The following is a 26,174-nucleotide window of genomic DNA, read 5'->3' as shown; positions in this document are numbered from 1 at the left end:
CAAAGCATGAGAGAAGACTGGGCGCGTTCCGTCAGCCCCCAAGCCCCGCAGAGAGGCTGCTCCATGCATCTTAGATCCATGCACAGTTCTTAAAGCAAATACTACTGTTTGCCAAGCTGAGGGCTGACAAGCCCCCCAAACCCAGCACTCACCAAGAGTTAAAGAGCGAAAAATAAGGGAGGAAAAAGAAAAGACAGAAACAGCCAAGGACGGCCTGGTGTAGAAATCCTTTCAGGCTATTAAAGTTAGAGAAAGGGAGAGCTTCTTGGCTTTTATAATACAACTGCAACCATGTAAAAAAGGTAGATGTGCTAAATAAATACTATATTTATTTGTCGTAAATAAACTACTTCAATGAGCATGAACAGCTAAGTATAAACTGCCAGCCTTCATTACAAAGAAATTAATCAAATAAAGCTTTTCCAAAGGAAAGCAAGTAAAAAAACTTTTCACTCCCGTTTTAAAACCAGAGGTAAATATAACAGATTCTTGTCCATCATAGAATGGAAGCAGAGGGCTCTTCCAGTTGAGACATCGACAGATAAAGTGCACAGGGTTATTTACCAAGAAACCATCCACTCTCCTTTAATTTTCCCACTTCCCTGGTTTTTTAACCACCAAGAAGCAAATACAGTGTACCTGCCACATACAAGAAGATGCCAAGAATCCTTGTACGAGATGCAGATACTGGCAGACTGCAGAAAACCTACAGAGCCACAGAGAATGTATGTAAAAGCTCATAGTTCGTAACCACATATGAAATGGTCTCAAAAAAAGAGACACAAACATAATGCTGGTTGAACAATATTATTTCTGAGTGGAGCACTGGTGGTGAGCTACACTCAGAGGGAGATATCTGAATAGCCTTTAAAAACCAACAACTTAAGAAATCCAACAAAAACCTGAGTAGAGGGGTTCTGACAGGCAGAGGCTGGGGAGTGTCCTGCAGTAGAGTCTATGCCCACACACGTATGCAGACTGGGAACAAGAGTGCATTTGCCAGGAAACTGCTATGTAGTCAATTTGGCCATATTTGAATATCCATGTGGGAGTAGTTAGAATCCCTCCTCCCCATTTTTTCCTTTTTTATAAAATTTTTTATTTATTATTTTTATTTTATGTGTATTCATGTATTGCCTGTGTGTAGGTAAGTGTGCACCCATGTTGTGCAATGCCCACGGAGGTCAGAAGAGGCTGTCGGATCCCCTGGGACTGGAGTTACAGACAGTTGTTAGCTGCCATGTGGGTGCTGGGATTCAAACCCAGGTCTTCTGCAAGAACAACCAGTGTTCTCAGCTGCTGAGCCATCTCTCTAGACCCCATTGTTTTCCTCTTTAATGATGTCAAAAAAAAAAAAAAAAAAAAAGTCCGCAGAAAACCTGTTATCAAATTCTAAACCCAGGTTGAATATTTCTTTGGATGAAGCAGCACATGAACAGGTTGTTCTTACCTTTGGCTGACTCAAAGTAAAACATAGCTACTAACTGGAGAGTCTCAGAAGTTTAAAACCTTTCCCTCTGGGATTTTTTGTGGGCCTGATTCTAGAACACATACTCTCATGGCAATAGTGAATGACCCTCTTCTGATGACTCTTCAAAAAAGAGACTGCATAGTTTTCAGCTGGAAAAGGACGGAGAGATCTGACTGGATCACACTGTAAACTTTGTGTTCTTATTAGGGTTTGAAGCGTCTTGTTCTCTGGCATCCTTCATAGAAGGTGAAAGGGATTTAAGATCTAGTGACTGATATGTCAGAAGGCTGCACATGAATAGTAGGGGGATTCAGCTCTGTAACACACTATCAGATGCCTGGAAATATCATTAGCCAAGCTCACAGGGTCAGCACTGGGTACTATCCAAATGAGATGCTACCGTGTGTACATGCACCTGGCTCTAGAGTCCAACACTGGGGGCATCTTTGTCATAAACTTTTAGTTTAAGCCAGACCTCAGCAGTCACCACTCATCGCTGAAAGAGAATGGAAGAAGACGGAGAAAAAGAGAAGGGCATGGCATTGAGGTATATTGTGCATGCTCCAAGAAGCCAAGTAAAGGCTAGTAAAAGGCAGGAAATAATCTGCAGTCATTTTATAGCCATGAGCAACACTTTAAGAATGAACATTTCCAGTGCCAAGCTTGTAGTTCATGGCTTCCTTGGGTGCATTTTAAAAATAAATGGAATAATTCTTCCACAGAAGTACTATAGTTACTAATGTAAACAAACAAACAAACAACAAACAAACAAACAAAAAACCTATTGTCCTGTCCCCTTGTTTGCCTCCTGGTGAGTGTGTTTCAAAAGGCCTAGAGTATCTAACTTTGAAAACATCAAGATAATTAATATATGTTATTTGACATGTAAGCAGATGAAAACAATATTTGATAGGTAATAGAGAACAAAAACCGAAGGGAAAAAAAGGAATTTTTGATCCTTGATTGAATGGAAGGCAACTTCGAATAAAGCCTAATGTTTCAAAAATCCAGTGAGTGTTTTAACAAGCATGCCTAAGAAGGATAAAAACTGGATCTCCCCTCTGCCAAGTGGTATCTATAAAGTCACATGATTTTGCCCCTTTATCTTTTTACAGCTTATTTAAAGCAGGCAGGTGATATTCGGCATCTTGTTTTGTGGGAATGCATTGCTATTACTCTGACATCTGGACTCCTTAAATGAATTATTCTTATCATGCGGTTCCAGTGGAATAAAAGCTCCAAAAGGTGGACAGTCTACCATAGTAGAAGCAAGACGCTGCTGATGGCCTTCCTGGGTTTGTTCACTCTGTGCATCACTGAGAGAACTGTTACTTTTCTCTGGTGAGCAAGTGAGTGAAGTCCTGAAGAGAGAGAGAGAGAGAGAGAGAGAGAGAGAGAGAGAGAGAGAGAGAGGAGAGAGAGAGGGGGGAGAGAGAGGGGAGAGAGAGGAGAGACAGGAGAGAGACAGGAGAGAGAGGAGAGAGACAGGAGAGAGAGGAGAGAGACAGGAGAGAGAGGAGAGAGACAGGAGAGAGAGGAGAGAGACAGGAGAGAGAGGAGAGAGACAGGAGAGAGAGGAGAGAGACAGGAGAGAGAGGAGAGAGACAGGAGAGAGAGGAGAGAGACAGGAGAGAGAGGAGAGAGACAGGAGAGAGAGGAGAGAGACAGGAGAGAGAGGAGAGAGACAGGAGAGAGAGGAGAGAGACAGGAGAGAGAGGAGAGAGACAGGAGAGAGAGGAGAGAGACAGGAGAGAGAGAGGGAGGAGAGAGAGAGGAGAGAGAGAATGAGAGAGAAGAGCAACAGAGGAAGGAGAGAGGAGAGAGGAGAGAGGAGAGAGAATGAGAGAGAGGAGAGAGAGAATGAGAGAGAGGAGAGAGACAGGAGAGAGAGACAGGAGAGAGAGAGGAAGGAGAGAGGAGAGAGAGAGAGAGAGAGAGGAAAACATGAGAGCATTTTCCAAGACTGAGCCTTTCTTCCATTCTAATTCCTTTTAAAATGAGGAAAATTGATGGTGTTAGTTTCTAATTTTCACTTCATTTTCCTTTCTGCTAATTAAGAGCAATCTTTACTTACTGTTTCAGGGATGAAATAAACAGATTACCATTAAGACCAAGAAAGAAGAAAAGAGGCAAAGGGGAAGAAAAGACAACAGAGCTAAGTAACAATGTTGAGTACCTAGTATGTGCCAGGCCTATGCCATTTTCTGTTCATGTTTTTAATTAATCTCCACATCAACTCTTGAGGTACCATATTGTGTACCATTGTGTGTCTCCAAGCTAATGACATTCTGACCCTTTCTACTATCACACATGAGGAACATGGAAGGCAAAATTATGGCACTGCAAAAGTGTTGGAGAAATCACTTAGAGACAGAATTTTGGAAGAAGAAATTAAAAATCATCCCCAAAATCTATATTTGTATGTGATCACATAATGTCTAAATGAAAATACAAGCATGTGATGGTTCAAATCCTATTGAAACTGAGATCTAAGTGTCCTAGGATAAGAGGTCAGAATCCAGAACACACGGGCCTCTTAGGAGTAACCCATAGCTGAGAACTAGAGACTCGATTCAAAGGGAAAGAGCAGCTGAGCCCACACAGCCTGGTCCCTTTTTGACAACTCTGTTACATAGCTATTTCCCCTGAATTAAAGCTCCTTCAGGGAGGGATTTAGGGATGCTCAGAAGACTTAGGAAGAAAACCAAATTCATAAGACTCAGGAAACTCAGAACGTGACATGAGTCACAATGGCCCTGGTCAAAGTTCTGTAAGCAGCAATAATAATAAAGTTATGTAAACTGCTAGGGAAAGGCAAGTCTTCCCTTGGGGTGGGCAGAGCTGCCTCCTAGCTGTGCAGGGAGCTACAGGAGTGCAGTTCTCGTGAATCCTCACCCATGCTGGGGCGGGCTTCTCTGTGATGCAGCCGTCTGTGAGTCATCCATGCTCTGTAAGCAACCTCAGTGCACTCATGGTTCACCAAACTAGACTTGGGTAGAATAATTTATTTTTGGTCCTGTCATCCCTGCCTTATCTGGGATAAACAGATGTTTGTTCATGGTACTCCAAAAGTCTTCCAACAACTCTTCTTGTGCGATAAGCTTCTTTGTCATCTATTTTCTGCTTATTTCAAGGCTAGTGACAATTGTTTTGTCCTTTCTGTGGCATTCATTCCCGATGTAAACACTCCACATACAGTTATGACTCTGAAATCTGATCTCCAAACAAAAATTGGGATATTTAAAATGTTCAAATCTTTTGATAGATGATCCCAGATTAGCACTCGGTGTAATCCTGCACACACACAGCAGAAAGCTAGGAGTGCTTTTACAGAAGCCCGAAATGGTTTGCGGTGCTTCCATCTGTCCATTGCTCCGTGTACTCCTTCACACACATTCCAGCCTTCTCAACAGGCCTTCTGTGTGGAGGAAGCCAAGGTAGTGCTGCCAAGCAGGGAAATGTTTGAGATACAAGTGGCAGGCAGAAAAATGCAGAACTGATTTGGAAAGCTGCTTTTGCAATTACGTGACCCTAAAGATTATGGGCCGATGTCAAAGCCTCCCTGTGGGTTTGATAGCAATTATGATGTGTGTGCCTACCTCTGTGCCAATGGCCTTCCCAGTCTTCCAGCACCAGAGGCCTGATGTGAAGTGTAGACAAGCCAGTGATACCAACACTTACAGCTATGAGCACAGCCCTTCGTAACAGGCTTCTTCTACTGCATCCTCTTTTGATCAGCGCCTCAGCCCCTGACCATGGTTCCCATTTGGAGATCAGGTGTTGCTACAGTCTTAGCTATCTATGTACATAGCCACGGGTTAATTAATCCTGGATGGACCTTCTGGAACATGTATTCTGCCCTCATGCCAGCTCTTGGGAACCACTAGTTCCATTTCAAATGGCCAGTGGTCTGGTCTGACCTGTCCTGGTTCCATGTATGGCCCATAACCAACCAAACCAAAACTCTCATTTTTCTCAGTTCTTTCACAAATCTGAGATTCCTTTCCATCCACAAGGCTCAGTTAAAACTTACTACCTTCAGAAACATGGGCATGGATTACCACAAAACTTTGGTATTCATCGCCAGTCAGGTTAATATATGTAAATAGTTATATGGCACATTAACTATATTAGGCTCTTACATGTTCATATTGAATGCATTTGTTCACTGTGTCTATTATGAGTATCATGCTTTTATATCTTGGATATAGATGGGATATTAAACATCTTCTAATTCAGGTAATTAAGCTACTGTAGTTTTCCTATGAGATTAATGTGTTCTTTATGTTTGTATATCGAATGCAATTTCTCACAGAGAACCTCAAGCTATTTAAAAAACTTTTTTCTGTATACTTTCTATCTTGGTGTTCAAATTCTTCCAGCAACTCTGAAACAGGACAAATATATGCCTTCTTCTGTAGGACTAATCTTCGGAGGCTGGTAGAAGGTTTTGATGTCCCTTATAAGAATCTTTTGTAGGTTAGACATTCCTTTTCATCAAACTCCATGACATAACTATTCCTCAAGATGATTGTTTCCTTTCATATTTACTTCAGTCTGCCACCAACCTTTTGAAGATTTACCCCAAGCTTAGAGGGCCAGACATGGCCAAGCATTGCAGCATGTAGTATAGTGTGCATGCTTAACAACATTAGTTTTGTTCTTTTGCAATCCAGTTTGACATTCTGGGAGATTTAATTGGTTTTGACTTCTATTTATTCCTGAATTCAGCATTGAGTGACTGTCTGAGCAGCACTGCACAGGTAGAGAAGGTGTAAAGGTGATACAGCCCTTAGGTGAGTATCAGAGGAGATAGATAAGAAGCTTACCACTACATTATGTTTTAAGTGCTGTGTGGGAAGCTATGTTTGTTGCCCCAAACTGTTTTATGGTTGATGTAAAGCTGCATAGTATTTTTGTGTTTTCCTAATATCTGATGTTAAATGAGTATTATCTGTACCTAATCGTCTTTGAACTCAAGAGTAAGTCTTTAAATTCACTGGAATTGTTGAGATATTTTCAATTCATGATTCTTGTCTCTAATGATTTATTTCTATTTAATTTGTTCTGGCAATAAACACAAAATATCTGTGATACAAAAAAATAAGCATCTGTTTGATTGGGGGGAAAGTAAGATGAGGAAAAAGAAGCAAAGCCAGAGGGGAGGCACTTTACAGAAATGGCCATACAGCCCTGTGTGTGTTCAAGAGATGGGTGAAAGAGTGATTTAGATTCCTCAGAGGAAAAAGCAAAAAGGAAGAAAATGTCTTAAAAAAATTTAACACATCCAAAAAATGAAAAAAGCCTAGTAATTCCATATAAACACAGATCTCAGTTACTACAACTCAAGGGATTATTTTTCTTGGGTCTTTCTAAAGAATCAGTCTTCAGTGATATTTGACATGGTTAACAAAATGCAGTTTGTGGTCTCTTAATATTCTCTAATGTCAATAATAGTGTATATAATAAACCATTGTTTAGGCAAAGTGATTTCTATGGGGGCTTCCAAAAATGTAGCTTAAGTAAAATAATAATCATTGTTATCTTTCAAACCATATCTGGACATTATCATTACTTGCCTGTTTCAAATATTTTTGAGTATTTTCTGTTTTACCTAGATCAAAATCCACACTCCGTACTTGGCCTCTGGGTCCTGAACAATCTGGTCCTTGCTTAGCCTTTTCCACTCAGCACCAGCTGACTCTCCAGTCTCCTCTAATTCCAATCTTCTTCCTGAACATCCGGCTTCTTATCCTGGACTGCCCATCCTGGAGCTCTTTCTACCACTGGTTCCTTCCTCAGCTCTCCATAAGAGCTTCCGTGACACATCCCCAGATGGGCTATCCCTGTTCTCTTCATCTAAGAGGAAACAGCATCCCATTTGCTGCAGTTTAGCCCCTCTCCTGATTTGTAATGCGTGTCTCTGGTCACTTACCTGTGCGTTGCTTACTTTTCTCCAGTAGACCCCTGTGGACTGATTTGGTCTAGTTCACTCTCATTCTGCATTTATTGTCTACTGCAAAGTCTGCCATATTAGTAGAGAATTGAGAGTGATTGTCTGAATAAACTATTAAATCAAAAATTGTCTAGAGGATTATCTGAATTTTTCTAAAAGTAAAAGTTAGAATCTATAAAGAAATGGATATAATCTGGAGGCTGGATGGATGAGCAACTTCTTGTTCCACAAAGACTGAAAAATGTCAGGAAACGTTCATTATTTTCCTTAGCTCTGTATCCAATTCAAAATTTTTTTGGGGGGGGGAGGAGTTGCTTATTTCTTTATTGTGAAACCAATTCAAATTTTATAATCATGCTCACTGTGCCTTTAATTAAAAAGCTGAAAAGCACTGGGCTAACTGTCCTTCAAATGACATTACAGATGACTTCATTGCATATATCTGAGCTCTGTGGAAAAACTATGAAGACAGATACAGTTCTCCAAGCTAGCTTGTTTTCTAGCCTGTTTGTTTCCATGCAGGTTTCAGAATCTCCACAAGTGAGAGGCTGAGTTCTATAGGTTTTCTGGACTAACTAGTCTTGCTACATTATTCAAATGGGAAACTCCATTAATTCAGCTTAATTTGTTCTTTATGGATTATTAATAATTCATATGTTCTTGGTTATTAATAAATCACTTCTGTCTTCATGAAATTATATATAAAGGAATTACCTTTATAGATCTTTCAATTTGCTGGAAGTTTTAGTTAGCTGGCATTTTCTAGAACCTACATATTTTTGTCCTAACTAAAAACAAAAGGAAATGCTCAGTTTATATAGGGTTGCTTAGAGGACGAGAAAGGATGCTTTAGTTTCTTAGAGGGGATTTTTCTTTACTTTAGAGATATTCCTTCACTTCAGTAGAACTTGCAACTCCCTTTCCTATCCTGAACAAAAATGAATATATTTTCTTACTGAGGAATTGTAATTTAAATTTAAAATGGAAGTTTTCTCCTTAAAGAAATCCTATGATTAACTTTTGAAATACATTATCAATTCTCTACGTAGTTCATCTTGCAGATGTTTGTGGTTACTCAGTGAAGGGCACACATCTTTAAGATGGTATGCAGTGCTTTCCTTTGATTCTGGCTCCATTTTTACATATAGCTCCTTCCCATCTGAAATTGTGCAGAAGTTGGGCACTGAATAAAGTCTGGAGATCTCTGTAGTCTACATGGAGGAACGACACTCTAGGATTAATGTAATTGTGTGCTTTATATGTCAGCCACAAATGCCTTCTTAAACAAATCCAAATCAGTATACTGAAGAACATGACAGAATATTTTTATACTTTATTTCTAAAGTAAGACCATCAATATATAGTTAAAATGATGGAATATGGCACAAAGAACAAGAACAACCCACAAAGAAGGGTTTGTTCTTTGTAGACTTTTTTGAGCAGCTAGCACTCGAAATCAATGGATTTGAGAGTGAAGCAAATAGTTCTGAGAGAACTTCGGAGTCTCCACAGAAGCCTAAAATGATTAGAAAGACAAGTTTTAGGGTTTGGGGCTGAGAAACAATGTAGGAATTTCCCTTTGGGCATGGGAAGAATATGTTATTCTGATCTGCTGAAAATAGGAATTTTGTTGATATTTTGCTTGCCATAGATGGAAAAAAAAAGTCACGAGTTATGTTATTGCTGCTCTCTCTGCCCATTTCTTGATCAAATATTTCTAATGTCCATTTCATGGCAGGAAGTTTAGGTACTGATGACACAAAGATGAATTAGATGCTGTCCCTCTTCTCAACAATGATTCATAAAGGCAAAAGTCCAATAACACTGCTGGTGTTCCAGCGGAGGTGTGTAGAAGGTGGCTTTGTAAGCAGAGTGGGTACAGTGAAATCAGAACAAAAATACAGTCATTCTGCACAAGAAAAAAAGGGACACTAGAGAAAAATCTGTAGGGACTGATACCTGGTGAGAAGGGAGGAATACTATATCAGGAAAAATAGGTCAATGAAGATTAAGAAATGCATTAGGACCTTCCTGTATTATGCTGCATTATTCAATTAATATGACTTCAGTATTTAAAATCCACAAGCTATAAGGGATCTAGATTACAGCATGATGGTAATGAAGGTACTGATTTGAATGCCATAATCACTATCCAATGTATATACCTTGGAGACAGACAGACAGACACACACACACACACAAATCTTTTCTTGTCAGCAAAATATTTTAAATATCTTACTTATCATTTTTATTTTATCCATATGAGTGTATTGCCTGCATGTATGTAAGTGCCCTTGTGTCATGCAATACCTGTGGAAGTCAGACAAAGGCATCATATACCCCTGGAACTGGAGTTATGAATGATTGTCAGCTGCCATGTGAGTTCTGGGAATTGAACCCGGGTCCTCTGAAAGAGCACCTAGCACTCTTAACCACTGAGCCATCTCTCCAGCCCCCATCAACAAAATATTTTAAAACAAAAAACTCTCTACCATGTATAGTAGCCTTTACATCTCTAAAATCCAGGTTGGGTGGCCATACCCTCCCCATGCTCCCTTTGACTCTGTTTTCCTTCTCCCCACCAAGAGCTCTGCACAAGGGAGATATGCAGCAAAGTGGAGAGTTATCTAGGTTATGTCCTGGAAATAATCCTTTAGGAGAACTCCTCTGGTAGATAAAGGTAAAAAATTCAAAAAGGAAAGCTGAATTCAGGGCTTCTAGACTTTCCTGGAAGGAAAGATGGTCACATAGGAACACTAAGAATGACAGCAGATGTGTAGAGTCCAAGATGGTCCCTACATCAGCACTCTGACATTGTGGAGCAAATTATCCTTTGTCTAATCATCTAATCATCTTAACGAAATCACCATAATTCTATTTTTAAACAAGGCATAGAGCCATGTGAGCTTTCCTGGAAGGTTTCTTATTCCAGTGCTCCCTTGCATTAGGGAAAGAATGGTTATTCCCTGGCTGTTGCTCCTGGTCTTTGAAAAGTATTCAAAACTATATATATTTCAGGTATATGATGATGGCTTGATATACCTGTATGTACAGGGTACTACAGTCAAATTCATACATTTGTCATGACCCATAGTTGTTGGTGATGAGGTGAACACATTTAAAATCTGCTCTCTTACCAAATTTCAAGTAAACAATATAGTATTCACTATAGTCACCATTCTATCTATTAGATCTTCAGAATTTACTCATGTTGCTACTGAAGGGTTGAACCCTCTGAAGAGTGTCTCCTATTCCATCCCATTCTCCTTCCCTGAGTCCCTGCCAAGCACCTTTCTATTTTATGCTTCTATGAGCATATTTTTAAATTGCACATGTGAAATTGGATGGCATTTGTCTTTGCACATCTGGCTTATTTCACTTAGTATGATATCCTCCAGGTTCACCCACTGTGTCTGTTTTTATAGTCTTTCTGGGGTAATACTTTTTTATTAGAGAATATATGTGTGCATAAATATGTAGAGACTCTCCTGAAATTTCTTATATCATCAAGAGCCTGATGATTATCAGACCACACAGTGGCCTCTGCACAACCTCCCAGAGCAGCACCATAATTATATTGAGTATTATATCATAGACCTGTTTGAACAGACCAAGTACCAGGCGTGGCTGCCTTCTCCTTAGCCTGCCCCACCAAGATGACTCATCACTAATCAATCACAAGAGAATGCTTACTGAGCACCAAAAATGTGTTTGCTACAAAGGACAGAACATACCCAAGAACGAATTATAATAAATTTAAAAAACCCTCTTTCATTTCCTGGTTTTGGGGGTCTCAACAGCTCTTTTTGGCCTTGGCTCATTCTCAGCATGGATTACCTTAAAAGATCTAGTTTCGGCTTTCCTTTAATCAATCAATGTATTGTAAGTAAAACATTTAGGATGCAACCAACATACTGTGGTATGTATAATGACTACAATTTTTTAGAATTTTAAAAATGTATAGTATAAAGTTTAAAGAAAACATAAGATGATAAGGTGATTATGTTCATGGGTGATGTTTCTTGGCTTTCCACTTCTCAACTATTCTGATGTATGACTGATTACATTCCCTATATGATGCTAAGGTGAAGCCTAACCAGTAGTTCACACTAGGGGATGTAGAGAAGGCTGATGAAGCCTCAGCCTCAGGGAAATTCCAGCCCTCTCTGTGCACTGCAGATGGAAGGCAGACAGGAAGGACACGTGCATATACTCTGTTCTACTTGATTTGAGCTCCCTTACTACTTAACACAGTTAAGCAAAATCGCAGTGTTCAAAATAGCTATACCTAGGGAAAAAAACAAAGGGACTCTATTGGTTTCTCTTTCAAAATACCTGTCTGGTGCATTCCTTCTGGCATTATTGCCTCCATCCTGTAGGGGCTGCATGCCCTGCCTACAGGATTGATAGTATGGCTTGTATCTCTGTGTCTAGTCTACCTGCACAATTGTCTACACAGAACATTTAGCTTCTCAGGAGACTACTCCGACCACACTACTTTTGATCATATTGCTTTGCTGTTATAGAACATCAAGTAATGTGTCTGCTACTTACTAGTTCCTTAAGTTATGGCCTCTTTCCATTTCTACCTCAGTTTAAATGCATATATACACATATACATGCACAGACGTCTCTCTATATATTAATATGCACAAGTCAGACTATGCATATTCATTAGTTCCCTTCCCACTGCTTATGTCAATTGGATCAAAATATATAATTCAAGTAAAAGGCAATAAAATAATATTTTATGATTTTGTTTTGTGTTGCTGCTATTGTTTTCTATTGTTGATGATGAGTTCTAGTGCCTTAATGATTGGATAAGTTGATCAAGTTCTTGCATTTTAAAAAAATTATTCATTTATTTTTTTGAGACAGGGTCTCACTGTAGCTCTGGCTGGCCTGGAATTCACTACATAGGCCAGGTTGCCCACAAACTCACAGAGATCTGCCTGCCTCTGTCTCCTGAGAGCTGGGAATAAAGGCGTGCACCACCATACCTTGCAAGTTCTTGGGTTTTTTGATCCAGAGAAACACAGTGCCATTGTGCTGTCCTCAAATTTTCTCTTTCTAGGTTTTTCTCTTAGACACTTTTGCTGTCACAGAGCTTCACTGACAGAATATTGAATGTTCTGTGTTTCAAATTTGTCTTTCAAAGAATCAAGTTGGGAATAGATTTTTCAATTGATGCATAACATTTGTAGCTATCTATGAGGGTATAGTAGGTACCTTGCACATTGCTTCTTGAGTGTTGCATGCTGGGACAGAGTCAAGGAATGAGGCAAGAACTGAGCAGTGTACAGACTCAGTCTCTAGATACATGAAGTGATCTGAAGCTATCCTTGCTTTAAAATGGGATAGATGCCATATTGTATCCTTTTAATTGCTCCCTAAGAGCAGACTTTCCCACAGTTTAGAAGCACATGGTCATTTTCAATCTCTGTTCTCTCAACAGTGAGCTAAGTGACACAGCGGTGACATCAGGAACCCTGTGGACAATGCATTCTAAGCACTCTTATTCAACACTTCCCAAGTTTACCCAGAAGTGCCATTTCTACTGGTATATGTCAAAAGAACTACTAAAGCATTATCCTGTCTCAGAGGAAAGTAAAAAGCAAAACGAAATGAAGTGAAACAAGGGTAGGGAGTTAGTTCAGTGTGTAAAGAGCTTGTCAGGGAAGCACAAGAACCTGAGTTCCATCCCAGTCTCCACATACACACACACAGACTGGGTGGGGGAACACTCTCCTGTAGTTCCAGTTTTGGGGAGGCAAAGGTAGGATAGGCAGATCCGTGGTGCTCAGCTCACTGCCAGTTAGCCTAACCTACTTGGACAAGCTCTCGGCCAATGAGAGAACTTGCCTCTAAAAACAAGGTATACAGCACCTCTGAGGGATGACACTGAGGTTGTCTCTGGCCTTCACACCCACGTGCACATATACACACGTGCAGCTGCACACACATGAACTCAAACATGCATATGCATAAACCAACACACACAAAACGATCATTAAAAACAGCAAAATGCAACACCCCATAATTTCGCAGTGTGAGTTCTAGAAGGTACCTCAAGGTCCTCTGAGGTCAGGAGTAGGAAGTCATTCTGAAGTTTTGGTGAATTCCTCACTGAGGTAATCCCTTCCCTCCATCCTGTTTTCAGTATCTGCTCTAAGTAACTAGGCAAAATGGGCCCAGGTTTTTGGAATGATTTTCATTTAACGGCTATTTAATAAATGCCTCCCCTGTGCCAGGCAAAGTTCTTATGCTTGGAATGTATCTATAAGTAATGTAGATATGATCTCTGTACTAATGAAGTTTATGTTCTAATAACCAATGAACATGGAACATGGGTATTATCACCTTGTGATCTGTGAGCCACTGGAATCCTGAAATTGCATGCAAAATGTTGTGTGTGTGTCCATTTTCCTATACCTGTCTTCAGATTTCATCATCTACAAAGAATGTTGTCACTCTCTAAATCTTTTCTTTTACTTTTATTCATTATTGTCATGTGTATGTTGGGGAGCACATGTACCATGGCATACATGAGATCAGAGGACAACTTGGTGGAGTTGGCTCTCCTTCCACATTTGTGTGGGTTTTTGGGATCAAATTCAGGCTATCAGGCTAGTGTGGCAAACACTTTACCTGCTGAGCCACCTCGCCAGCCTCCTCCAAATATTTTTAAGTGGCTCTAAAGTATGGATTTAGAACATCTAGAACTGTGACCTTGGAGGGAAACTGACTTGATTCAAAGTAAGATTCTGCTAGATAGAGCTTAAACAAATACAGTGACTTTCTTTTTACAGTCTTTAGTTTTCTCATCTATAAAACAGTTCAAGCTCATAAAACATTCTTGAGGGTCAAATCAGAATATGTTTATGAAGAACCTAGAATACTCTAATTCTCTCCCTTCTTTCCCTCATTCTATAAAATCTTATCCTAAATATGGGTGAAAATTGTGAAGCAAATTCAAAGGACAAAGATAGAATGCCTTGCCTTCGGTAGCTAGAAAGTCCTAATCCACATAAGTTTTCTATCTCAGCATGCTCAACCACATGAGAACTGTCACAGGTTGGTGAGACGATCTCTTACTATAGAGTTTATTATTTTATGACGTGGCCAACTCTATGTTCTAAACAGGTGGATGCCAAGACTTTACTTAGGAGAGTATTTTATGATCAAAGCATATAACCAGTCCTGTTCTGTGATTCCTTGAGTTTGTCTTATTTAACATGCTTATTTTAAAGCTATATAATGGTACTTGGCAGAAATTCTCTTGTACAACACAAAAAATGTACTATTTTTGTACTTTTGGCTGTTACTGTATTGTGGTATCTTGACAGAACGATTCCTTGATCAGTATTTGCCTATTCACTGTGCACACGAGGAATGAAGTGATTTGCACAAGGGCATCTGGCATAATGAAAAGACCATGCACAAGGACCCACACTACCCTGATGACTTTTTATCCTTCTTCTTTCCCACTATATCTTTCCCTCTTTTTCTTCTCTTATGCATTTGATTCGGTTTCATTAAATATGTCATGTATGTCTGTTCCTTCAATGTTACTTCTTAGTTTACAGAGGCCTAAACTATGGAAACCCAAAGCTGCTATTAGTAATATGTCTCAAAAGGCTCGCCCGACGATGTTCTTCTGCAGGTACTTTCTACCTTGAGTTTCTTTTTCTTGGAAAATTCGGACTTACACACATATTGTAAAGTTGTTCTCAGGGTTATAGCTCTTCTTTCCTGCTTATTGGGGCCTGCAGACAGATAGCATCTCAGGAAAACTCCCCACGCAGCGACTATGGTAGAACTAAAAAGTAGAACTAAAAAAGCCTGAGGCAAAGGAAAGTCATTGTACTGTCCTGCTGCTGCTGAAGCTTAGAGAAGAGATCACGCAAACAATACCCAGAGGAAGAGAGGAGAGAAAATAAAGATGACACCAGCAGTAAGGCCCGTCAGTAAGTACCTTCCACACACCTGACACTGGACTAAGAGGCTCGGCAAGTTAAGAACTGACTACAATATTTATTAACTGTAACAATGCTCGGACAAGGCTGACTCAGCATTGCTGCTACAATGCTCAAGTTGTGGTAGCTTACATTTTTTGAACACCTGTGTGCCAGGCACCATTTCAAATAGTTAACATGAATATCTCATCTCCCAAATCATCTCTAAGAACTAAGTACTGTTTTTCATCATTTTGCAGGTGAGGAAGCCACCTCCCTGCTCTGGTTGTTCCCAGTCATAATTATAGGATTCATCTCCTAAAGTATAGCCCTGATATTGGTATATTCCTCCTACAGCATAGTTCTGACAAACTCCAGCTGAGGAAAGAAGGACGTTCAGATTCTTCGGTCTGGCATTAAGGTCCTCTTGGTGGACACCCTTGCTGCTTTTAAAAGAACACTGGCTTGTTTATGATAGGGAAGGGAAGGGATTCCTCCAGTCTCCATTGCCTGTCACTCCCTCAGTACTTACTCAGTTTTCAAGACTCAAGGCAGAGAGCTTTTCTCTGGGACGCTTTCCTGGGTCATGACTGCGTGCAGTACCTCTCTCTACTCCATTCCCATGCATCTTATTTCTGGCACAATCATGAGGCACTTTGTTCTGTGTCATCTATTACTACTCTTGTATCAAAAGCTGCTTGAAACCCACAATATGACAATATGTCATATTTTTGAGCTTCCCCTTTACAGCCTTTTGGAAGCCAGTGAGACTTAAATCCAAATCTCAGTTCCTCCTATTGGTTAAATTGTCCTAGGTTTCACTTATGTTTCTCTTAGTTTCAGTGTCCTCATTTGCAAAATGACAGGGGCAATAATAATTATTTTGTATTACATAAAATCTCTGATACAGAATAGGACTCAGAATTCCAGATTGACAGATATTGCAATCATTACTGGACATATTCCAAAAAGAATCTGAAGTCAAAGAAGCCTATTTTATTGCATACCAGATTCCAAATACTGTTACTTCAGGTACTTACATGGGGTGGAGGTGGAGGTGGGCATGGTGGTGGTGGAGGGACTATGCTGCAGGCCAAAGACATTCAGGGGAGACTTATTGTTGCTTTAACCTGAAGTGGTAAAAGGATGACAGGCACCCTCACCTTTATTAGAAGGACCTCCAGGTGCATTCTCTGGTTGAATCATCACTCAGTTGATGTCTGATGAGAAAGTCCACATTAGAACCCTAGAAGCCATATACAGGGCAACAAGAAACTTTCCAAAAGACAAAAGCATGGCTCACTGTGAGGCCAACAAGCTGAACCTGCATGTTAGTGAGTTGTACAGGTGATGTGTGCACAGGAGAGTTTGAGAGGTGATGTTCTAATGTAATTTCCCCTTTCATCAACAAACAGAAGGAGTTTATGGACTTTCCCAGCTTGTGAAATCTGAAAACTTCAGATATAGCACAGGTTCTTAATTTTGAACTTTTTGATCTTTTCGCTGAGCCATGAATATCTTATATGGTTAGGTGAGAGTTTCAGGTACTGCTTTGATGACCTGTCTCAAAAAGACAAAAACAAACAAACAAACAAACAAAAACCAAAAAACAAACAAACGAAAAAACCATGACTTAAAGATCTTATTGATTTGGATAGCCTTTCCTTCTGAAAAAGACCTAAAGTCTGCTTTCAGGAACCAAATAGTTTAAACTCTTGTTGGAATGTGTTTTTGTGCTGAACATTATTTTAACATAACTGAATTCTAAAGCTCTTCCCTTTAAAATCTTAAGAGGAAATACTGACAAACATTCCTAAGATAAAAATTCAACTTAAAACTTTTGATTTTTCCCTGCAGACATTAAAACAGGAGAGTGTATAATTTTTTAAGCTTACATCTCTGAATGAAGGAATTCTATAACTTTAAAGGGTGCATTTCAAAAGAAGGGTCACATACATTTGTTGAGATTATATCTAGATCTTTTAAAGTTATAACCAAAATATTATTAAAATTTATACATCTTATTTTAGGACTGCTGTATTCCCTCGAAAGGACATTGTCTTGAGTATGAGAGCCCCCAAAACATTGTATCTGTCTGTCTCTGTTTATGTCTATCTGCTTACTTTCAACATCTCTTCTACAGAGACTAAAGAAGAAACAGTCAAATTTCACTCATTTGGAAAATATTTACTGAGTGCTGTATCTCACGTCCCATAGGCTCATGTATTTAAATCCTTGGTCCCCACCTGGTGGCACTGTTTTGGAAAGGTACAGAAACCTTAGGAGGTGAAGCTTCACTGGAGGAAGTGTGTTGCTAGGGCTGGGCCTTGAGGCTTTGTATGCCAGTTCCTCTTCCTGTCCTCTCTCTGCTTCCTGACTGCTAATGCAATGTGATCAGCTTCCTCACGTTCCTGCTCCCATGCCTTCCCTGCCATGGTGGACTGTACCCTCAAACCATGAGACAACAAACCTTTCCTTCCTTAAGTTGCTTTTTTTTTGTATTATTTTCTGTCACAGGAACAAGAAAAGTAACTAATACTTGTTTTAAATTGGCAATTTGAGGGTAACAGAACCATTCCTAGTGCATGCATTCAGGGCTCGCATGCTTTAGTCAAATATTAAAAATGTTTGGCTAGATGTGTATAGCTCAGTGGTAGAGCACGTGCCTAGCAAGTTCTAGGTCATAATTTTTATCCCAGTGCTGAAATAAAAAGACTGCTGACTACAACTGATGGAGGAAAAACAGCCCATAAGAACCTAAAGGATTTCATCCTTACATTCACAGCTATTAGCCAAAGCTTTGGATGTCAAATCAACCACAAGTACCAGGTAGGCTCATTTGTCCATTCTCTCACCATATATTTAATGAGTAATTAACTTTTCACAGTTATTAAGTCTTCAAAGAATTGACAGATGAAGACTAGAGTTAGAGAAGAGCATCCCATATAAAGCCAGGATAGGGTAAGACTCATGAGGAGTCTCAAATCTTTTCAAGATTTGTTTTCCACAGAAGCCAGCAGAGCATGTAATATAGATCAAACATACAACTTTTTTTTCAAACATTTTTTTTATTTTTTATTTTTTTAATGTGGATGAGTGTTTTGCCTGCATGTATAGAAGTGCACCATGTGCATACAATGCCTATAGAGGCCAGAAGAGGGCATCAGACCCCCTGGAATTGGAGTTACAGATAGTTGTGAGCTGCCACGTGAGTGCTGGGAAATGAAACCAGGTCCTCTGCAAGAGCAGCCAGTGCTCTTAACCACTGAGTCATCTCTCCAGCCACAAAACATACAACTTCTTAATCAAGATGCTAATGTTCATCTTAGAGAATGGTTAGCAAATCAGCTATGAATGTTCACACTGATAAAACATGTCCATGTTGATCGCACATCTCACCGATCAATTAAACAACAATGTGTTTATTATTATGAGTATCTACAATATACCATAAACTATTTACTTGTGTCTTTATCTGCAGGTTATATACCTGGACTCAACCAATCATAGACTGATAGTATTTGGGTAGAAAATGTTTCCATATTAAACATGTACAGATTTTGCTTTCTTGTCATGATTCTCTAACCAGTATAGAATAACAACTTTACGTAGAGTTTGCATTACATTAGATAGAAGTGATTTATAAATGCCTTAAAGTATATGGGAGGATAGACATAGGTATATGCAAATATCTGCCATTTCAAGAGGGACTTCAGCATTTGTAGATTTTGGTACCAGCAAGATCAGAAAATAGACTCCCATGAACACTTACAGAGATGACTTTATTAAGCAGAACGAATAAAGAAATTATAGACCCTCCCTCCATTAGGAAGATGAGGAAGTAGCAACAATGATAATTCTCTCCAGTAAATATTATGATAGATTAGATCACAGGATTCTATGGAATCATGTGGGCAGACCTGGTTAGCCATTCCTGTATGGGGCATGCAGAAGGGATTTGGAAAAGGGGTTTTATACAGCTTAAAGGTTGGTATTGCTTCTCTCATTTGAAACTTAGAGGTAGATTTAATATCTCCTGAAGTCTTAATTATGTACTTAAGGGATCAAAGTTTATTTTAATCCTTTTGTGATTATATTATGCCCATCATTTCTTCCTTTAGGAGTCAAATAAAAGCAAGAATCTTCTTGGTCACAAACTTACCAGACGCCACAGGATAACAAAGAAAATAGCCAAATGTCAGCACTGGACTCCCTCTTCTGGAGCTGTTTACAGGGAGTTTCTACAGACCCTCAAACAGTACTGGCTATTGCCATTGCTCTTGGTTACCTGCCAGAACTTGATGGTAAGACCCTATTGTTGAAGACATGATACACATGAGTCACAGAACAAACCAGGAGAAGCCAAGCTGATACTGATCTAGAAGCTTCATCTCTACTGGCTAGCTTTCATAGGACTAGAAGTTGCCATGCATGCTAGTGGAAGAGAAAAGTAATAACCAATCTTACTGAGCTGTGAGCTCTGGAATCTATAATAATGACAGGCCTGGCAAGATATGCCCACTGATAGCAATAGTGGCACAAATGTTATGGGAGTCACCAACCACTTTCTGATTAGATTTAAGCCCACTTGACAAGATAGGGGCCCATACGTGGCACTGATATCAGGTCTAGGAACCTGTGGCCAGACAGGTCACTAGCCAAAGGGGAGAGCCTACTACCATTATTCTGCTAAATGGAAATAGTATTAAACTAACTCCTAATGATTGCCTCCCAAGTGCTGGGATTAAAGGCGTGCGCCACCACGCCCGGCTTGCATATTTTTATTTTTAAAAGAAGTTAGGTGTGAATCCTATTAATCACTCTTTTTCTATTTTTCAGTCAAATGTCTTTGTAAAACATAATTTGCAACATGAAGAACAACATTTTGGCTGAGGCTATCACTCAGTTGGTAGAATGCCTGCTGTGTAAGCATGAGGACCTAAGTTTGAATTCCCACCACCCATATAGCTAGGATGCCAGCACACTCCTGTAACTCCAGCACCAGGAACTGGAGACAGGTGGATACCTGCAGCTTGCTGGCCAGCCATTCTACCCAAAGTCTCTAGGTTCAATGAGAGATCCTGTCTCAGAAAATAAGTTGGAGAGTGACTAAAGAGAAGAGGCATAAGATATTGACCTCTGGCTTCCACAGGTACATGTATAGGAATACAAACATACACACACGAGAGAGAGAGAGAGAGAGAGCGAGAGAGAGAGCGAGAGCGAGAGAGAGAGAGAGAGAGAGAGAGAGAGAGAGGAGAAAATGATTCCCATAAAGGAGTTAGAGATGGAGAAGTAGATATTCTTAAGCCCTGACTAGCCTATTCTTGTATGTTTTCCAGAATCACGGCTCTATAAACTAACAAGTACTAAAATTACCTAATTTGGCTCATTTTTTGGTGATCTTCACATGTGGTATATTTTACTATGCTTCCCTGAGGGAAGTCAAGAGATATATATAGAGAGGAAATATAGATTTCTAGAGAGAGGCCATTTACTTCCTAGTCACTGGATATTTGGGACTAGAGGATCATTTTCAGTGGAGCTCTTTCCAAGTAGTCTCTAACCCCTATAGTACTGGGGATCAAACCCAGGGCCTTATGCAGTAGGCAAGTGCCGTAACACTGAATTACACCCTTAGCCCTGTAACTATTATTTCACCTGCAGGTCTAGGTGGCAACAAGCAGCCATTGTTCAGTTATTTCTTGGGAGACCAAGTTGCTGACTTGGATGTATAGATGACTTTAATTTCTTGTTTGCTAACAAAAATGCTGGTGGCTCTTCCAGGAATAAATTAGCTAAGATAAGATTGCAAGAAAGGAAACTGTTATGAGATTGCAGAAGGGAAATCTATTTTTAAAATTATATTTCTTGGATTACTTTACTGCTTTGCTCCTTTCAGTCTCTTTCTCAGTAAGTGAAAGTTACACATCTCTAAGCTGTAATTCATCTACAGACTGATAAACAGCAGTCACTATAACACTGAGTACAACATAGCAGAGCAGGTTAATAAAACCTTCCCAATTCTCCTGTGATATTAGACTTACTTTGCTGGTTCTTCTATCATTATAAAGAGTAATAAAATGAATGTGAACATTCATGAACTAACATTAATATTCTAAACTCATTGGAAATAGACTGCTTTCTTATTTCACTTTTAATAGAAGTGAGGTAGGCAAGGTAGATGTAAAACTTTATTTTTTTAAATTATTTATTATTTTTATGTGTATGCATGTATTGCCTGCATGTAGGTAAGTGCACCCGTGTTCTGCAATGCCCACAGAGGTCAGAAGAGGCTGTTGGATACCCTGGGACTGGAGGTACAGATAGTTGTTAGCTGCCATGTGGGTGCTGGAATTCGAACAACTAGTGTCCTTAACCGCTGAGCCATCTCTCCAGCCACCCCCCCCCCACTTTTTAAAAATTTTTACTTATTATTTTGGTAGATATAATACTTTCACCTTCCATTCTAGGTGTACTAATACATTTCAAGGGCAGTTAAGATGCAGCGTGACATATACAGGGTTTAGGGGTTTAGGGATGAAACGGATTCAAATTCCAGTTCAGTGTCCTCATTAGCTGTGCTGTTAGGCAACCTATTTATCCTTCTGAGCTTCCATTTCCTTACTTATAAAGTGGAGGTGAGAGAAATCTACCTCATACCATGATTTTGAGCAGAAAGTGAAAGCATTTTTTAAACGATTAAGTTCAGCTGTAATCTTATTTGTACATTTCATCAGTTTTAGTCTGAAGCAATTAGTCAAAAATATTTAGTCTGTTTCTTTGGGGATGTAGAGCACAGAGGTGGAATTACAAAGACTCAGAGGCTCATGAGCACATGGTAGATTCAGAAAGAGCAGAGCACAATAATAGGACATGAGAGCCAGGGTAGGACTGAGGCCTATTCTCAACATAGATGAAAAATAACTTAAAGCATGAGACATTGTTCATACTACGCTTTCCTTGCATGTAGATTATTTTGTAAGGTTCCATGTTGAAGAGAAAATTGTGATTCCTCCAAGTCTTTTAAGATAGTCAATGCTCTTGCTCTAAGACAAGATATGTTCACTACATATATATAGTTCTGATCACAAAAATGGCTATTGTTTTTCCTTTAAAAAACTGTGCCTGGGCTCAGCAGTTAAGAACACTGGTTGTTCTTGCAGAAGACCTGAGTTCGAATCCCAGCACCCACATGGCAGCTAACAACTGCCTGTAACTCCAGTTCCAGGGCATCTGGCTGACCTCTGCGGGCATTGCACTACATGGGTGCACTTACCTACATGCCGGCGATACACATATACACATAAAATAAAAATAATAAATTAAAAAAAAAATTGTGCCTGAACCATTGCATGAAGCAACCAGATTTTACTTTACAAAACACATACAAGCTGTGGTAACTTCCAATCACCCAACACTTTTACTGTTTAGCTTATAATTTTCTTTCATATTTAAGTGTATTTATTAAGGAGAAACAACCCATTTGGGCCTAACAAGAAGACGCTATGTTCCCCTTCTCCTTTTGTTAAATGCCAATTCTAGGTTCTAGGTGCCACCTAGCTGGGAAAGATGGTCTTTCACGTCAGAATTCCCTTGTCAGAGGCAGTTGTGCCTAAATTCCTGAGAAGCTGAAGCATGCTCTTCCAGTTCCTCTCATCTTCCTCTGACTCCCCACCCCCAACCCTGCCCCATCTTCTCATTTTTTATGGCATTTCTGTTATTTCAGGGTAGAGATCAAGGTCAAGAGATGGTATTATTAGAACAAGGAGAAAACGAGAAAATGGCTCCCCCTCAGCGTGTTTTGCATGAATACTTTCTGACACGTGTGATGCTCTTTGCTATGTGGTCTCATTCCTTCCAAATGAGTCAGTTCAGATGGTAATGTTAATTTATTTGAGCAGACATGTGGCAACATGGCTTTGCTTTCCCAATCAAAACAAACAAAAACTCTGCAAGATAAGTATGTGGATACCTGTTGCTGGCTTCGGAGACAATTTTATTTTGGAACATCTCATTCAGATCAAAGCAATAACAAAATATGTAATAATAAACAACAAAAATTCTACAAAGAAGGATTCATTTGTCAAGCCAGATTTCACAAGGATCTACTCAGTCTTTCCCTAAGCAATAACATTCTTTGTAGGTAACACTGATTCTAAGGCAACTTAAATAAGTTCCAAAATGTTTGGATTTGAATTATTAGAACTGAAATTCTGAACCCAAGTTTATAATTTGCTTTTAATTCCCTTGGAAAATGACCAGTTTTGCTGTTGGATACTTTCAAAAATATTGTAGGCTATCTGGAGGCATATATAAATATGAATCATATGAATATCCAGTAAAAGTAAATATAATTTTGAAAACATTTATTTATTTCTATTTTATGTATATGAGTGTTATGCCTGCATATGTGTAAATGCACCCATGTCATACAATGCCCATGGAGGAAGAAGAGATTGTTGGATCCCCTAAAACTGGAGTTATGAATGGTTGTTAGCTATCATGTGGGTGCTGGGATTCGAATCTGGGTCCTCTGCAAGAAAGGCCAGTGCTCGTAACTGCTGAGTCATCTCTCCAGCCCCCAAAATAAATTTAAAATGCCAGTTTTGAGAAGTTTTTCATGAGTACATTGCCACTGATATCTGGTTTGGGGGAAAAAAGCAGCTGGAGCAAAAAGAGTATTTACTCCACAGGGAAATCTCACAACAATATAATGTGAATAAATGCTTGCTTTACTAATAAAAATTATATGAGCCCTAAGTAAAGCCAGTTACTCCACTGACTATTTCCATTTATACGTCCCTCAGACTCTGGTGTGTGGTCAGCCACCCTAGATCCTGGGCTTTCAGCCTGCTGGACATTCATGTCTAGATATCTTTGCACATGTTACTGATACTTGCCAGAAGACTTTCCTCCACCCAATCCTCTGGTGACATTATATCAATTTTTTTTGAGAGTTACCTCTTCTGAGGAGCATTACAAACCTACTTGTCCTAACTCCATCTTCCTGGGGACTTGAACACAACCCAAGCTGATATTTTTCAGCTGGCATGTAGCAAGATTCCATTCTTTTTCTGTAGTATATTAGTAATAAAACTGGCATTGAGAGAGTTGAAATGACTGCAATAACACCACTGGCAACAAGCAGTAGAGCCAAGATGCCAGTCCACATCTTCCTTCTCTAGAGTAATCATTGAGCTTTTCTTGTGTGACTGAACTCATATCTACTTTATCTCATTTGAAGCTTTTCCATTTTGCCTGTCATAACAACTCATTCTGTTTTTCCCAAGCATTTATACAGCTCCCTGAAATACTCTTCAACTTTCTCTGGGCCCATGTCTGTCTTTTACATAATGATATTTTAAATATTATTGTTATGTGTTCCAGTCTTCTCCCAGGCATCTCCATCACACATGTAGCTGTGGCGCATGCCATCTATAACTGCTAAATTATCCCGAGAGTAAGATGTGGTGCAACCAACTCTGACATTATGAAGACCCTGGTGGGGACTGGTGTCTGGTGAGAGATCCATTTTTAGGGAATGAGGTGAGGGCAAGCTGAATTATAAAATATCAGGCACCGCCCAGTCTGGTGGACAAGATCTGTACTGACACCCCTGTGTGTATGCAGTGACATCATACCAACTCCAAGGCTGGCATATCAAATGAAGACTATTCCAAGGACAACAGACAAAGCAGGCATGGGTTAACTGCTACTCCTACAGTACAGGCACTAGTAGTAGAATTTCAGCCCATGGTGTCATAGGCATGGGAAAATGCTCAGACATATTACCCATATAGGGACTTTACTGTAAAGAATTACGGCAGGCCAGTTTTCTGTAACAAGAACTAAAATGAAAATTAAAATCATTGCAACTGTGATTAAGTATTCAACATAGACTAGGCTCTTTGCTATGTACTTTGGTAAGCTTAGTGATAAGCACTTGATAAATGAATAAACACAGTGTCTCATTTAATTCTTATAATAACCAAAAATACAAGCAAACACCAAATAATATTAGTATTATTATCCCTATGCTATAGACAAAGGGAGGACCATAAAATTAAGTGATAGAGCCAGAATTTAACTCTAGCCCTGTCAGAACACTGACGTTGGTATACTTCCCCAACACTAGCACTTCCCAAATAAAGCAATGGTATTCTGTTTCCATGTATGTAATATATAATAACTGAGTTCCTGAGACCAAAAGTTACAACTACAATCACCATACCATGGTAGCATATTGTATACAATACAAATGATTAACTAAGGGTTCCTGAGGTCAAGGTATGAGATAGCAGTAAAATAAATGATGAAAAAATACTTAAAAAAAAGGTTTTGGAGCCTTTTCATTGCCATTTACGTATGTTGACATAAGGTCTGGCTGATGTGTCTACTCTATAACACCCTTGGTAAGAAACAACATAAAACACTTTCTAAAATATTGTATCAAGGAACAGACATATACTCATCTTCATTGACATAAACTATAGTGATCTTACTCTAGCTTCCCTTGGATGCCTGTCTTTAGAATACGAATGTGAATGGAAAACTATAGAAATATGATTTAGCGAATGGAATCTCCTGGAAAATTCTCACTTTTTTACTTGACTCATTATCACATACTTCCACGGAGTCAGGAAGGATTTGGGAACTATTAACAGTGTGATCTGATCTGAGCATCTGGTCAAACTCTTTCAATAGAGGTTAGAATTTAAAATTAAATAACACAACTCTGAATTTATTTGCATAAATCAGACTTTACATTATATATATATATATATACAGA

At 39.3% G+C, this 26,174-nt stretch overlaps 1 protein-coding gene across 2 annotated transcripts in view; it reads right to left on the bottom strand.

The window, feature by feature from the left end:
* Stard13 (StAR related lipid transfer domain containing 13) overlaps positions 1-26,174 on the bottom strand; it is a 384,230-nt gene that overhangs the window by 183,507 nt on the left and 174,549 nt on the right. The gene's annotated exons all lie outside the window — the stretch shown is intronic.

Source organism: Nannospalax galili, unplaced genomic scaffold (assembly GCF_000622305.1).
Source record: "Nannospalax galili isolate Female #2095 unplaced genomic scaffold, S.galili_v1.0 scaffold768, whole genome shotgun sequence".
Taxonomy (NCBI): Eukaryota; Metazoa; Chordata; class Mammalia; order Rodentia; family Spalacidae; genus Nannospalax; species Nannospalax galili.
The sequence above is the reverse complement of the archived record's forward strand: the minus strand, read 5'-3'. Positions and strand labels throughout refer to the sequence as shown.